We start from the raw sequence: 17,187 nt of genomic DNA on the forward strand, positions 1-17,187 counted from the left end.
TCAGAATTGTGATACATTTGTTGAAGTCACTGCACCATTACACCCTCCAGAATCTTATTTGTCCATTTTGACGAATTCTCAACATTCTCTTCCTGTACCAATGCTGTTGTTTTATACACACAACTCTCTATATTTTTCTTGAGGATCTCTGTCCAAAAAACATTTAAGGACACCTCAAGAATGTATCATCTTCAACCATCTTTACCTCAGTTTATCTTCCTTGACCCTCTTCAACCTTCAGACACTTGTTCTTTTTCTCTTAGTGTTATATTTTGATTAACTTTTCTTGATTTTCTTATTATGTCTCATTTACCATTGCCTTTGTTTCAGTAATATTAAGGTTTACCATTTAAGCACTGTGGCAAGCAAGGTTTATAATATTTACATTTTTATGTAGCATATGCAGGCCAAAAAAAAACCATTGTTCTTGGTGCATCAAATGGCAAATAATTAGTTATACTGTTGAAAGTGTGAACTTTTACCCTGCTTTGAAGTTTCTGTTTAATTCACTTTATGTCTTCTGACCCATTTGACAGGTTTTCTAAAGCAAAGTCTTTGGGGGTCTTTGAGTTGAAATACTCCTTTCACATTCTGACTAGGTAATTGCCTGGCAAGTGTATTTTTATCCCTCTGTATTTTGTGTGATTCACATTGTGTTTTCATGTCAGTTTTTTTTTTTCTCTCAGTTGTACTAACGTAGCACTCTTTCAAGAATAAATGTCAGCCATTGTCCATTATATGCCAAACTCCATCTCTAATTTAGTTTTGACTTGACGTTTGTAGTAGGGCGCCAATAAAGTCTCGTTATCACCAAATATTTATTTCCACAGTTGTTTTATTGTCATAAAAATATACTTGCTATGTGAAACTATATAAAATCATATATAATGCATATTCAAGACAAATAGTTTGCAAACTTTAAAAAGAGATCATTTGGCTACTGTTTTAATAGAATGTGAATGACCAGTGTAAACAAGTAAATGACTTAAAAAAAAAATCAAACCTCTGGCAGCAACATATTTTCTTATATGTTGTTCATCCAACCCTAAATGAAGCAATTTAATGCTAGGGTGAGCAAATCTTAAACTTTAATTTGAATTAAAATAGTTTCAGGCAGCAAATCATTGTCATCTCATAGCTCTTAGACTGTAGTCTTGATTTCCATCTAATTTGTTCCAAGACCAAATACAATTGATTTTTAAAATACTCTCATTTTGTTCATAAACCTCTATCTCTCTGCTTGTGTCACCTTTCAGTAGTGTCACTTTGAACATTTTGCTGCATAAACACCGTCTATTTCAATCGGTTTTCCAATCCCTTTTGGCTAAAGAATGGTTTGAGTGATGTAAATATATTTTGTTAATGTCAGTGCTAGGCAAATAAAGTGTGGATAATAAAAATTAAAACTAAGCATGCATATTCACATTTTCACTAGAATATTTCATTTGGATATTTAGTTTCTTTTTTAATCTATATTAAGTTGTTTAGAGTAAAATATCAACTAAAGTGAAAATATTAAGGATAAAAACACACTGTTAGTGGCCCATCCATAATCACAGATAGAGCGGACAGAGACGCAAATACCTGCGGAAAGCGGAAAGGAGGAGGACTCGCTCTATATGTGAATACAAGATGGTGCAACGCTGGACATGTAAACGTAAAAATTTCCACTTGCTGCAGGGACATCGAACTGTTGGCCGTAAGTTTGCGTCCCTATTACTTGCCCAGAGAGTTTGGACACGTCATTGTTGTTATTGTATACATCCCTCCTCGGGCGGACGTGGAGATAGCGGGTGACATCATCCATTCTGACTTTGCTAAACTGCAAACGCAGCACCCCAAGGTGCTTGTGCTAATCGCTGGAGACTTTAACCATGTGATGCTGGACAAAACATTACCTGCCTTCTCCCTGTATGTGGTTTGTAACACCCGGGGAAATAGGACTATTGACCGACTGTATGCAAATGTTAAAGACACATATAGTGCCATCCCGCTGCCTGCGCTTGGGAAAGCAGATCATAACCTGGTTCTGCTTCAGCCTCACTACAAACCAAGGGTGAGGGAGCTACCTACAACCACACGCTCATTCAGGAAGTGGTCCCCTGAGGCAGAGCAGGCTCTGAGAGACTGCTTTGGAACTACAGACTGGGATATCCTGCAGGGATCATATAGTGAGAACATTGAGGAGGTTGTTGACTGCACTACTGACTACATCAACTTCTGTATGGACATTGTAGTTCCAGTAAGAACAGTACGCCGCTATGCTAACAACAAGCCATGGATTACAAATGACATCAAGGGCTTTTGAACCAGAAGGAAAGGGCTTTTAAAGGCGGTGATCGGTATGAGCTCACGCGCGTGCAGAAGGAACTCCGAGTCCAGCTCAGGGCGGGGAAGGAGCAGTACAGGAGAAAGCTGGAGCAGAAGTTGCAGAATAACAGCATGAAGGAAGTGTGGGATGGGATGAAGATCATCACTGGCTGCAGCTCAAAGCGGGGTGCCACCATCGAGAGATACGTGGAGGGAGCAAACCAGATGAACAACTTCTTTAACAGATTTGACCACCCTAATCCACTCTCACCTCGGAGTACTGCACCTTACACCCATCCTTCTGCTGACACCAGCATAGGAGAGAGTTTCCCCCACCCATAATTACAGCAGCCCAGGTAAGCAGAGAGCTGAGGAGACTTCGTGCCAGCAAAGCAGTGGGTCCAGATGGAGTATCGCCATGACTGCTGAAGGCCTGTGCTTTGGAGTTGGGGAGTCCTCTACAGCGCAGGTTTTGGAACACATCTTGCATCACCCCAGTCCCAAAGGTATAACGTCCTAGTGAGCTGAATGACTTACGGCCTGTCGCTCTGATGTCACATGTGATGAAGACCATGGAGTGGCTACTGCTTCACCACCTGAGGCCACAGGTCCGCCACGCCCTCAACCCTCTGCAGTTTGCATACCAGGAGAAGGTGTGAGCGGAGGATGCCATCATCTACATGCTACACCGATCCCTCTCCCACTTGGACAGAGGCAGTGGTGCTGTAAGAATTATGTTTCTAGACTTCTCTAGCGCCTTCAGCACCATCCAACCTCTGCTCCTTAGGGACAAGCATAGATCGTGGACTATCTTACAGACAGACCTCAGTATGTGCGTCTCGGGAACTGCACGTCTGACATTGTGGTCAGCAACACAGGAGCGCCGCAGGGGACTGTTCTTTCTCGGTCCTGTTCAGCCTATATACATCGGACTTCCAATATAACCTGTCCTGCCATGTGCAAAAGTTCGCTGACGACACTGCTATCGTGGGCTGCATCAGGAGTGGGCAGGAGGAGGAGTATAGGGACCTAATCAAGGACTTTGTTAAATGGTGTGACTCAAACCACCTACACCTGAACACCAGCAAAACCAAGGAGCTGATGGTGGATTTTAAGAGACCCAAGCCACTCCTGGAACCCTTGATCATCAGAGGTGACTGTGTGCAGAAGGTGCAGACCTATAAATACCTGGGAGTGCAGCTGGATGATAAATTGGACTGGACTGCCAACACTGATACTCTGTGCAAGAGAGGACAGAGCCGACTATACTTCCTTAGAAGGTTGGCGTCCTTCAACATCTGCAATAAGGTGCGGCAGATGTTCTATCAGATGGTTGTGGCGAGTGCCCTCTTTTACGCAATGATGTATTGGGGAGGCAGCATAAAGAAGAAGGACGCCTCACGCCTGGACAAACTGGTGAGGAAGGCAGGCTCTATTGTAGGCATAGAGCTGGACAGTTTGACATCTGTGGCAGAGCGACGGGCACTGAGCAGGCTCCTGTCAATCATGGAGAATCCACTGCATTCACTAAACAGTATCATCTCCAGACAGAGGAGCAGCTTCAGCGACAGACTGCTGTCACCGTCCTGCTCCACTGACAGACTGAGGAGATCGTTCCTCCCCCACACTATGCAACTCTTCAATTCTACCCAGGGGGGTAAACGTTAACATTATACAAAGTTATTGTCTGTTTTTACCTGCATTTTTTATCACTCTTTAATTTAATATTGTTTCTTTATCAGTATGCTGCTGCTGGAGTATGTGAATTTCCCCTTGGGGATTAATAACGTATCTATCTATCTATCTATCTATCTATCTATCTATCTATCTATCTATCTATCTATCTATCTATCTATCTATCTATCTATCTATCTATCTATCTATTGTCACACACGTGCGACTAGGAAGACATTGTATGGACCAAGCAAAAGTAATTCCATGCCAGGCCAGGGGGTGGAGGGGTGCACTATACTTTCTCCTGTTATCTCTGCAGACCAGCTGCAGGAAAACCTGTCTGATTTAGAACAGAAGACATAACTTCCGGTTCCGGCACCCAGAAAAATATCACTTCCGGTTCCGGTGTCTAGAAGATTATCACTTCCAGCATTTACTCTGACTAATGAAGAACAGCACTTCCTGTCCTATCCCTTAAAATCACGATCTTGACAAACCATTGACAGTTCTGTTTTGGACTCGGTATAGAGAATATCTCTGTATTTAAAAGACTCTTTTGCAGCCAGGAATAATATACGGGTGGCTGCCCCAAACCTTTTTAAATACGTTGAGTCTATTCATTTTTACAGTGGCGTAGTCGGCAGTCAGAACAAAACAAAGTCTCGACACACTACACCCAACGCAAGAAAAGTCAGATGGGAAACTACTGCTCCCGAATTGCTGAGTGGAGGTCGGTCGGGGCATGTCAGGGAAAACTCGAGTATGCTTCGACCCATCATCCTGTTAAAGGTCTGGGGAAAAGTAGAAACGGGAACCACAGAATAGAGCCTGGTGCATTTGGGAACACATCGAGGACTTATTATGGTCTCTTGAGTATGGGGACTGCCCCTAAATACCCCACAAAAGGCAAGCCTTTTGATAAAGGTGGGAGAAACCCAGGCTGGCAGGTGGAAAACCTAATGGCCTGGACCTATAAACCTGCTTAAGCATTGAAAAAGCAGGCCATGGCTTTATGAGCTAAAGTGGTAAGGTGGTTACAACCACACAAACAATCAAGCCATCAAATAGCGGAGCAGGTAGCCTGTGCCTTGTTGCTCCGTGCCCTACCTGGAAAAATCGCCCAGCCGGCCTGGGGCTTTACTGATATTGTCTTGCTAGCCAAGGCTATAGAACTCCTCAGGGCAGAAACCGGCTTGGGAGTATCAGAACGGGACTCGTGTGAACCCAGGTGTACTTGCGTCCCTGACATAGAGTCTCGGAGCTACAATGCGAAGCGTACTCGGGTGGAACCTGGAATGTGTCGGCAGGCTCCGCGAAGCAACGACGGGGTCTGCGGAGTGATATGGAGGAGGCACGGTGTTCACTCGCTAACCCTCTGGCCTTTACACATACGGGAGAAGTGTTAGTTAATGGAATTAAAGCTACAACTTTATTTGATTCCGGCAGTAACATTCTATTGTTGCTCGCCATCTGGTACTACCGCGACAATGGTTAAAGATTAAAACCCGCATTACCTGCATTCACGGGGATGTCCAGAATTATAAATCCGCCAGATGTTATATATGTCAGGACGGCGTATTAAAAAAGTTGACGGTGGCGGTGATGGATAGTCCTCCCTTCCCCGTGATATTAGGCAGAGATTGGGTAGACATTAAAAGCGGTAGCACAGATGCTTCTTTCCCAAAATCATTAGGTCTAGTCACGGATGCGGAATCAGTGCCCTCAACTTCTTCCACGCCGTGTTTACAGCCAGCTGGGGAGCGGAGTTTGGCCTCTGGTGATGACGGGGAAACACCTGGGATGCCTCAGCCACATACGTCATCATCCAGCGCGGAGTGAAACTCGGGATGAAACCCCGCCCCTTGAGGTTGAATCCGATCCCCTCACACGCCTGCAGTTTCAATTTAGGCAGACCCCGGCTTCAATTAAAAGGGAGCAGTAGAACAACGACTCCCTTAAGTTTGCAAAGAATGCAGTCATTCTGATAGATGGCCAAAGCACATTATATCCAATGCCACAAGGTCCTCACTTTGTGTTAAATAATAATCTGTTATATCAGGTAGCTGACCATGAGGGGGAAATTAGGTCACTGTTGTTAATACCACGGACTTACTGGCGACAAGTCTGTGAATTAGCATATACCCATCTCCTGGGAGCCCATTTGGGACCTGAAAAAACACTTGAGCGGATTAAGCTCAGATTCTTTTGGCCCAGAATTAATGAGGAGGTCCACCGCTTTTGTACATCCTGTCCGGAGTGTCAATTGAGGCAGATTCCTAGGAGGAACCGTGCTCCTCTAGTTCCATTACCTTTAATAGATGTCCCTTTTGAGCGTATTGGGGTCAATATAGTAGGACCCCTAGAACCCTCAGCCAGAGGTTATAAATATATAATGGTCCTGGTAGATTATGCTACCCGGTTTCCAGAAGCTATTCAACTGTGCTCAGCTAATACAAAAGCTATTGCACTGGAATTAATGGGTGTATTTGCGTGTGTCGGCATCCCTAAAGAAATCCTGACGGATCAAGGGACGCCTTTTACCTCGCAGACGTTCAAGGAGACTGCCAAGCTACTTCAAATAAAACATTTAAAAACCTCGCTATATCATCCTCAAACCGACGGTCTTGTAGAGAGGTTCAATCAAACTCTCAAGCAAATGTTACGTAAGGTAGTCAACGAGGACGGAAGGAACTGGGATCAGCTCCTCCCCCTCGTCCTTTTTGCATATCGGGAAGTCCCTCAAGCCTCCACGGGGTTCTCACCTTTTGAATTGCTATACGGACAACAACCCCGGGGCATATTAGACATTTTAAAAGAAGACTGGGAGTAAGAGGCCCTTCCGTCAATAAATGAATTGGAATATATCGCACAGTTACACGATAGATTTGAAAAGATTAGACCAATAGTGAAAACGCATATGGAAAAGGCGCAAGCAGCCCAGGTCCGATGCTATAACCGTGGTACCTCTCCTCGGGATTTCCACCCGGGAGATCGAGTCATGGTTTTAGTTCCTACCTCACATTCTAAATTACTAGCTCATTGGCAAGGCCCCTATGAAATTAAGGAGAGAAAGGGATTGGTCGATTATTTGGTGAAACAACCGAATCGTCGTCCCAGCAAGCGGATTTATCATGTCAATCTGCTGAAACCGTGGAAGGACAGGGATCTCGAGCCCTCCACCGGACAGCTCCACTCTCTCTTTGCTTATAAATTAAACCTTAATTTCGGAGATAATCTGACTTGCCAACAACGACAGGAGCTCGAAGTAGTTATCCTGTCTGTCCCTGAGGTAGTAAGTGAAAGTCCAGGACGAACCTCCCTGATTGCGCATGACATTGTGATGAAACTTGGGGTTATAGTCAGAGAACGCCCATACAGAATTCCTGAAGCAAAAAAGGCTGAAATGGAGCTGGAGATCAGACTCATGCTGGACCTTGGTTTGATTGAGGAAAGTTATAGTCCCTGGTCCAGTCCTATTGTCATGGTCAGTAAGCCTGATGGAAGTTGGAGGTTCTTCCGTCGGCTTAACCAAGTCTCCCAATTCGATGCCTATCCGATGCCGCGAGTGGATGACCTCCTCGAGCGGCTAGGTAGCTCTAAATTCTTGACTACTTTAGATATGACTAAGGGGTACTGGCAGGTTCCCTTAACAGACTCCGCTAAGGAAAAGACAGCGTTTAGCACCCCTAGTGGGCACTGGCAGTATTGTGTTCTCCCATTTGGATTACATGGGGCACCTGCGACATTCCAACGTCTGGTGGACAAAGTGCTCCGTCCTAATAATTCGTATAGTGCTGCCTACTTGGATGACGTTGTTATTTATTCCAACACATGGGAGGAACACTTACAGCAGGTTCGAGCTGTATTGCAGTCACTAGCAAAAGCTGGTCTTCGTATTAATCCGAAGAAATGTTACTTTGGGTTGGTCGAAGCCAAATATTTAGGCTATCTAGTGGGCCGGGATATGGTGAGACCACAGTGTTCTAAAATAGATGCTGTAAGAGCCAATTTTAGAAAGTTAAAGTTTTGAGTTAAACTCATATTAATGTTTGCTTAATTTGAATAGAATATAATTTCTTCCATAGTCATAGACAATGGTATAGTCTTTTCCCCCTATAAGTTAGTAAGAGATAGATCCTTTTTGCTATAACTGAGAAACAGTGTGATAATAAACTCAGTTGTGTTTAGAACAGGTCCCAGTAAACAGGGACTTGAAAGACCCATTTTCAAGTTAGAAATGGGATAAGCATACAGTTTTCTGAACGCTTTGAAATGGTTCAGAAATGTTTTGAAATGGTTCAGAAATTATAAGTGATTAGTAACGATTTTAAGATGTAACAAGATTAAGCTTAGAACTAAATTTTTCTTATTATAATTTTTCCTTTTTTTTGCTATTTTAATTTTCTTTTTTGTGTGAACTGTTTTACTTTGAAACTTAACTAAACTTTTAAAAGCGAAGATATTTTGTCTGTGGAATCATTTCTGCGCGTCAGGCCTTTGTTGAATTCCATTTTTTGAGTTAGAGCTGCTGCATTTTGGAAACTTTGGGAAAACGCAGCTACAGATGCCATTTTGAATTGGCCCCGTCCGATGAACAAGAGGCAAATTCAGGCCTTTCTCGGCTTAGCGGGTTACTATCGCCGGTCTGTACCCCATTTCTCTGAGAGAGCAACGCCCTTGACAAACCTCACAAGGAAGGGGAAACCTAATCATGTGGTATGGGATGAGACTTCAGAGGCTGCATTCAGTGACCTGAAAATGGCCCTTACGTCAGCTCCTATATTGAAAGCGCCTGACTTTTCTATGCCTTTCATCCTCCAGACGGACGCTTCGGATACAGGTCTTGGAGCCGTGCTGAGCCAAAGTGTCGATGGAGTTGAACACCCCATTATGTACCTGAGCCAGAAACTGCTGGATTGTGAAACCAGGTATGCAGCAGTGGAGCGGGAAGCTTTGGCTATTAAATGGGCGATTACTCAGCTGAGATATTACCTCTTGGGGCGTGAATTCACTCTTGTGACAGACCATGCACCTTTACAGTGGATGGCCTTGCATAGGGAGTCCAATCCACGCGTCACGAGGTGGTTTTTAGATCTGCAGCCTTATAAATATTTGGTCGTTTATCGACGTGGTGTACTGCACGCCAATGCCGATGCCCCTTCTCGATGCCACGACTTCTCTGACCGGTACGCCCAACCCGATGGGTCTGGGCTGAGGGGGGGGGGGGCATGTCACACACGTACGACTAGGAAGATGTTGTATGGATCAAGCAAAGGTAATTCCACGCCAGGCCAGGGGGAGCGGGGTGCACTAAACTTTCTCCTGTTATCTCTGCAGACCAGCCGCGGGAAAACCTGTCTGATTTAGAACAGAAGACATCACTTCTGGTTCCGGCACCCAGAAAAACATCACTTCCGGTTCTGGCGCCTGAAAGATTATCACTTCCGGCATCTACTCTGACTAATGAAGAACATCACTTCCGGTTCCCTTACATCACTTCCTGTCCTATCCCTTAAAACCAACATCTTGACAAACCATCGACAGTTCTGTTTTGGACTCATTATAGAGAACATCTCTGTATTTAAAAGACTCTTTTGCAGCCAGGAATAATATACAGGTGGCTGCCCCAAACCTTTTTAAGTGTGTCGAGTCTATTCATTTTTACACTATCTATCTATCTATCTATCTATCTATCTATCTATCTATCTATCTATCTATCTATCTATCTATCTATCTATCTATCTATTTATCTATCTATCTATCTATCTATCTATCTATCTATCTATCTATCTATCTATCTATCTATCTATCTATAACATTCTTCAAACAGCTCAAGGAGATCCATATGAGTTCATGTCTAGTAACAAGAAACTGTCTGATGCTGCAGTAGCTCTTGCACTCACTGATTTATGGTATGGAAGGTAGGATTCCTCTAGTTGAGTAAGATAAGAATGTAGGCTAGCAGTATAGTGTAATGTATCCCAATAGATTGTTCATTAAGCGGTTTTCCTATTGGATCATTGTGTATTAGCCCTAACAGAACTGTTAAAAGGATTGAGAATTATAAATGCAATATTGTCTATTGAAAAAGCAAATACTTTATCCCAATAAAGTCTAAGCAAGAGCATTCCTAAAACTTTTTCCTCCCTTTTGGCTAAAGAATGGTTTGAGTAATGTAAAAATATATTTTATAAATGTCTGTGCTATGCAAGTAAAGTGTGAATAATAAAAATTAAAACTAAGCATGCATATTCATATTTTCAATAGATTATTTCAATATGTTTTAGTATTTGTACAGACAAGGTTGACATAATATTTTGTTATTCTTTTTTCAGACATAAAAGAGCCAGAGCTAGTAACCTATCAGGTTCTTTGATGTTTCAGCAGCAATTTGTTTGAAAGATGCATATGTGCCATGATTCTGTGGCCAACTTCAGCTGTTGTCTGCTTTTTTGGGGAAGTCATCTCTGAAGCGATCTCCAGGTGAGCTTTGTCCTTCTTCCACTTGCCTGGACAAGGCAGTGCAGTTCTTTTTATTGAATACAGTGCCTGGGTATTGCCCATTTTAAGCAATTCCAGGTCATTTGGAAGTCCCATAAAGTAGGGAGTGTACCTCACTGCAGCATCCCCTGATGGCACCAATGGACCCCAGCAGGGCTACCTCCACTGGACTACAACATCCAACATTTCCTGTTAGTGTCTGAATGGGTACTGAAGCCCTGGGATGCTGCCATCTAGTGGGTCGAGGGAGTGTTTTGTCATGGTAGAGTAATATATTGCTCTACTTTCCCCTATTGTATTATTAAGATGTAGCCTTTGTCAGAATGCCTAATCTCACAGACTTACCACTGTTTATAAGGTATTATTGTATATAACTTATCCCCAACTTCCCTTCTATATCTATAACCTCAGGCAATTAGATGTGGTAAAAAGACAAGCAGGAGTTAAGTTACACATAAAATAATGTATTATTGGTAATATTCATAAATAATAACAATATGCAAAGTACATTTGAATATTGGCAACCATACAACCTGATTAAATGGTGATGTGTAGTTTCAGGCGGCACATAGACTTGTAGTTATTTAAAAATGTTTCTACTTAAGCATCATTCAGCTTTCTTCAGAACAGTCCGTATGCCTGTTCCAATATGGCTGCTAAACTGTGGTCTCCATTGTGTTGTCCTTTCAGTTCATGGTGTGATGGTCTTCATCAGTTGTTGGTTAGTAAGAGAGAGAATGTGGTTGAGCAAGCAGATTTATAGATTCTCTGTCCAACCCCTAGAGCAATAGGATATCATAGTACTTAAAGGCCTCTCACTAATGCAACACTAAATTACATTGCTTTGCCTAAATTATAAATAAAGACATACAAAATATTTATCAAGTTATATGCAAAATCTCACATCACAACAAGGAGCATACAGCTTTGATATGGAGTTGAGTCTCCCCTAATCTCTCTGTTGTATTGGCCTCCAAACCTGTTAAGGACATGGGGCAAATCCCAGCAGGGACATTAGTCCATGCATGTTGTCCATTACAAAAGATACAGAAAAAAATTAAATGTGTGTCTACATAGCAATTTAAAGAATAAATTGACAATATAATTATTTAATAAATTTGCTGCATAATATACTGCCTACTTGCTAATGCTAATTAAAGTACTATAAAAATATTAATTGCATCAAAAAAATAAAATAAAAACAGGGTATTGCAAAGTGAGAGTGTTAGCATTAACAATATTAATAATTTTCCTATTAAGAAACTGAAAACATGATGGTGTTTGTTTAATATCAATAGTGAAATTTAGACCTGATAAAAGTAGTATTTTGACAGCTGTGATACACAGAAAAAAGAGCAGTATAATATCAATATTGTAATAATAAAATATACTGCTAAAGTGTTAACACAGGGGAAAAAAATATCAATAATTTTAGTATAGTTTTGTGTTAATAAAGTATATGGTGATATTTATCAATAATATCAGTATAACTGAAATAGTGTTATTTCATGAAATAGAGAGCAATAACTAAACAATAATGATATCAGGTACAATTTAATATTAATGTTTTATTTATAGAGTATATAGTGAAACTGAAATAATGTCATTCCTCACAAAAAAAAAACATTCTCACTCTGTTTCTGTGAAAAAAAAGAATGTCCACAATTTATCTTTAAATGACCAATCATACTATATTCAGTATGCAAGATGAATTGTCAAAGTCTTCTCAGCTTCCTCAGGTTTGTAAAACATTTGTGTCTGATCTCCCATCATCACTTTCAGCCCAGTCTGCCATAGGCCATAGGGTATTCCCAACTTATGTAGTTGCTGCTAAATTCTGTTTTAAGATGCAGAAATATTTTTACCTGTCTCCCTGGTGCAGTCAAGCAACGTTGACTGCAACCTGAAATTTCAACTATTTAAAGCTCTTTGCAAAATATGTGTTTTGCTCAGATATTTTAGTGAAGAACTTGAAGACATGAATTTAATAGAAGCTTTTTATTCAAATTCTTCTTAAATCATCATTCTCAGGTTCTTGGTGCAAGCTGTTTTCTAAAATATGTGACTTGACCCAGAATAGACTGGTTAGTGTTGTCTAATACAAACCGTCTGACACATAAGTTGACATTTGGTGTACATTTTTGAAATGAGATATTAATATTATACAATTACCTTGAATATGCCCAGTATGTTATACTGTTAAATACTAAAGTCTTTGAAATGTCGAGAAATTTCCTCTTTCAAAGCAAAAACTCCCAAATTATCAGGTCTTTCAGTTCTGTATCATACTCTGTGCTAAATTCTGTATTTGCTTTAGTATTGTATTCAGGTGGAGTCACAGATGAGGATAACAGAGTAATTGTTTATGTTGAACAGTATACCAGTGAAGCACAGCTGTCAACCGCACTTGCAGCTCTTCCACTACTGTGGTATCAGGTTTGCTATTTCTCCCTTGTGATTGGACTCTGATCATGCTGCTGAATTTTAATGATATTGCTAAGAAGAAATGAATGTTGAACAAAAAAAAAAATCATAGGAATCTAATTTGCCATGCCATGCATGGGCAGCCTGTCCTCTATATGCAGCTTTGATTCTTGGGATGGTTATTTCTTCCACTAGCTGAAAACTACACCAGTGACATCACCACTCCACGTTTTCCTTGTGAATTATATGAAAATACCTACATCGTATCACACAGTAAATTTTCAAAGTGCCCACATGAATGAGTACTTTTCGCTATTAAAACTTAAAAAAACATGAGCGTTCATCCAGAACAGAATCAGTCTTTTTTAGAAGAATGGAAGAAGCATCTAAATTGGTGAATCATTCAGAAAAATATTGAAGATCTCCAGGGGTGAGCTAGCCAGGGAGAACAAACAACATACCTACTGTCTTACTGATACAGTTCAGGAATAAATTTGTGCCATCTTCAGGGCAAAATGCTAAAGAAGTGACACATTAAATTAAAAAGAAATGCAAAGTTATAATATAAAGGATGCATATACCACACATAGAATTATTGCTTAGTTATACAAAAAAGGAAAACATTTTACATCAGGGCTATTAAACTCAGATACATTTAATTTATATACAGTAGGAGCAGGTTATAGCCCATTATCACTTCTAATGTTTTGCCTTAATTTTAATTGACTTACTTTTTTAAGATTCAAATCACTTATTTCTTTTTATTAAACAGTACCCAAACAATAATGAGATACAAAGTGAGCCAACAAATAATCGATAACTTGATGCTATTTACACCTGTGTGTCCACCATATAATGTCAGATATAGTATTTTTTGTAGGGCTGGCCTAAAAAAATTGGGTGGTGCTGTCAGAAAAATGAAAGTCAACAGTTTTGGAAATATCTGGTGTGATAGAATGAGAGCAAGATCAAGTCTTAGAATTAAATAATGTGTTAACAACAAGAATTTCCTTCTAATTAAGCAATTGGTAGGGGAGAAATGTTGGCCTTTCAAGAACTAAGTTTAAGACCCATAGTTAGCTGCTCATCCGTTTACTTACTTTTCATTATAAAAGAAATCATTAAGAGATATTAATGTTAAAAAATCAGATAATTAAAATTAAGGCAGCAGAAGTAACTGGATACAATTTAAGAAAATGCCTGGAATGAATACCTGCAGCCACTGCATGCCTCCAGGATTTGGGTTGGATGCCTTTGTTTTACACTTTCCTACCTTGCAATGCAAAGCTCCCAGCTGGAGTATCAACCACAAGGAACTAAAAATAACAATATACAAGCCCAAATGAGAACCGTAAAATACATTCAGAAAGTTCAGTTTCTGAAAAGGTGTGCAGAGAATCACAGAGAAAGTTTTAATGACAGGGCATTCCATAAGATGTAATAGGCTCATAAGAAACACACCTGTGTTTCTCAATTTATTAAAAGAAAAATTACAAGAAAAATCTTTATGCTAATTAAGAACTATGGACTTTATTGTTTAACATTTAAATATCCAATTAGTTTCTCTTTGCAAAAGAAGTGGATCAAAATGCCCGCTTTTTGTAGATGATTGAAAAATTTCCAAAACTGACAGAGAATGCTATTGACCAATAAAAAATCTACAGTAGATACTGGATTCTGTATACAGTGTGATCAAATATTACTTTTATAGTCTACTGTATGTTCTGGTTCTAATAGGTCTTAAAGTTTTGTCAAAATAATACGATAGACACTGTGGCACGCGACTGGGGGTGGCACCCAACCGGGACGCCCAGGAAGATAGGAGGAGGGCTCATGCCTTCTCCAGACCACGAGGGGGCGACTGCCCTGGTTCCTTTGGGGGCCACGGGTACAGAGCTGGGAAGCTCAACCCTGTAGGGGCCCGTGGTCACTGCCAGGGGGCGCCCCCATGCCTGGAGAACCCTGGACCCCAGCACTTCCGCCACACCAGGAAGTGCTGGGGGGAAGAAGAGTGGGGACACCCGGAACGCAGTACGCAGCTGGCACTTCCGCCACACTGGGGAATGTTCGTGGGTGATTGCCAGAGCACACCTGGAACACATCCGGGTGCAGATAAAAATAAATAAATATGTTTAAAGAAACATTTATAGTAAAGTATAAGTAAAAGATAAAATTAATTCAGTATAATTACAGAAAACAGCAGAACGAGTGTTTCACCATGTTATCACCTATGACATACACCTAACAGAGAAAGTACCAATTAACCTCTTAGATTCTTTTTAAATTGGGAAATAGGAAGAATAGGAAGAAATTTGAATAGACCAACCAAAAGATAAGATAAGATAAAGATAACTAATCATAAACCACCAACAGTAAGTATATAGCAATACAAAGAATAATACAATCTGGATTGGTTAAGTCTTCATACTATCCAAGTAGCAATCATAAAATGCAGGTAACAAATTCACAAGTGGCTCAGTTTCTTAGTTACAGATTATGTATTCTTAATCCAAAACTTATATATTTCTTGCTAGAGAGAGATGGCTTCAAGAAATCGTCAATTTCAGTTAAAAAAAACAGTAGATAGAGAGAGGCTACTTGCGAGTTTATGTCATCTACAAGAACCGAAAAGTGTCATAATAAAAGGCAGCCACTCTCCTCCCCCTTTTTGTCCATAAAATGAGCACACACATGACACACCTGATGTACTTGTTTATACCTCAGTTTGCTGAGCACGCCAAGACATTTTACAGTTTCTCAAACCACACAGAAAATGTTTCAGACATCATTATTACAAGCTCATGGCTATTTTCCCATGGAAATGAAAAGCTGCACAATCTCTGTGCAAAATATTCTAAATCTGGGTTTGCCTTTCAGATTTCCAGAATACACTGCACTCCTGCTCATCTTGACCAAGCAGAGCCTACGGTCTATTTCCTGAGATCTGAAAAGGTTAAAGAATCCTCTACCCTATGGGTGTTAAACTCATGTCCAGGTATTTTATGGCTGCGCTCTGTGGAAAATTCCTGAATTATGTGTCAAAATCAAGTGTAACTAATAAATACCCAGCACATACTGTATAGGAATAGATTGTTCTTTAGTAATAAAATCAAATGAGTGCTTTATGTGTGGTGGACTACCTGCCAAGATATCTCATTATGCATATAGAAACACTAGCAAAATACCCGCACTTCGCAGAGGCGAAGTACTGCCTTAACATTTTTATTAAGAAGTAAAGTAAACCTTTTTAGACTGAGGGAAAGTATACAAATAATATTTGTTAAGGATCTCTTTGTATACCACGTTGTCAGTTCGGCCCTCCGGTTGTAATATGACCAAGCTGTGCGCTGAGCTCACTCTTGAGCATGCAACATACAGTTGGCCATGTGAAAAGCAATCTTGCCTCAAATTAATGCCAACCTTTTGTAGGGTCTGTCCCTGAGACTTATTAATTGTCATTGTGAAGCAGAGCCTTACTGGAAATTGGAGGCGTTTGAATTGAAATGGGTTTCATCGATAACTTCACATCCAGCTTTTGAGAGTTTAATCATTCATAAACATCAAAGTGTCCACTATTCAAATCGTCACCTGTGAATCAAAGATGTTTAAGAGGCATTGGAGGTTGTCCAAAGGTGTAAAATATTTGGCCATTTCGGTACACTTGAAAGCAACAACCGAACAATTCAGCGGCAGCCATCAACTCACATGCAGAACCATAGGTGAAAGGCTTAAGCATTTCACTCTTATAGTGCTCGTGTGTAGTATAATTATCTCCTGTACCGTCATCAGTCCACACCTTGAACCTGTCCCAGTCATTCAATACATAAGACACAATCTTCCTCCGGATATCAAGAGTGAGCCTGATATGGCTGTGCAATATGTAACACAGAGAATGGAAAAGGCAGGCACCATCTCCGGGCATGGAAACCACTCGGTAAGTGACAGTTGTTTGATCGATGGTGATCACCTCGATAGACATGTTAATGGGGGTACGGTTGGAACGATAAAGGAAATGCGTACCTGAACAATGTAAACTAAGTCTAAAATACCTACACAATAACTATAATTGTAATAAACAAACAATAAAACAGTGGAGAAGCCGTGGGTTAAATAAAAAGGCTGCAGTTATCAGCAGGGAGACGTGAATACTGTGGCGAAGCAAGGAAGAGAATGAAGAGACCGGAGCGACGGACGGCCTATTAGCACACACCGCATTTTTGCTTCCTTTTCATTGTCCCAGACAAAATAAAGTTGCAAAAATTTGTGTTCCTCAGTCGG

Source organism: Erpetoichthys calabaricus, chromosome 3 (assembly GCF_900747795.2).
Source record: "Erpetoichthys calabaricus chromosome 3, fErpCal1.3, whole genome shotgun sequence".
Classification (NCBI taxonomy): domain Eukaryota; kingdom Metazoa; phylum Chordata; class Cladistia; order Polypteriformes; family Polypteridae; genus Erpetoichthys; species Erpetoichthys calabaricus.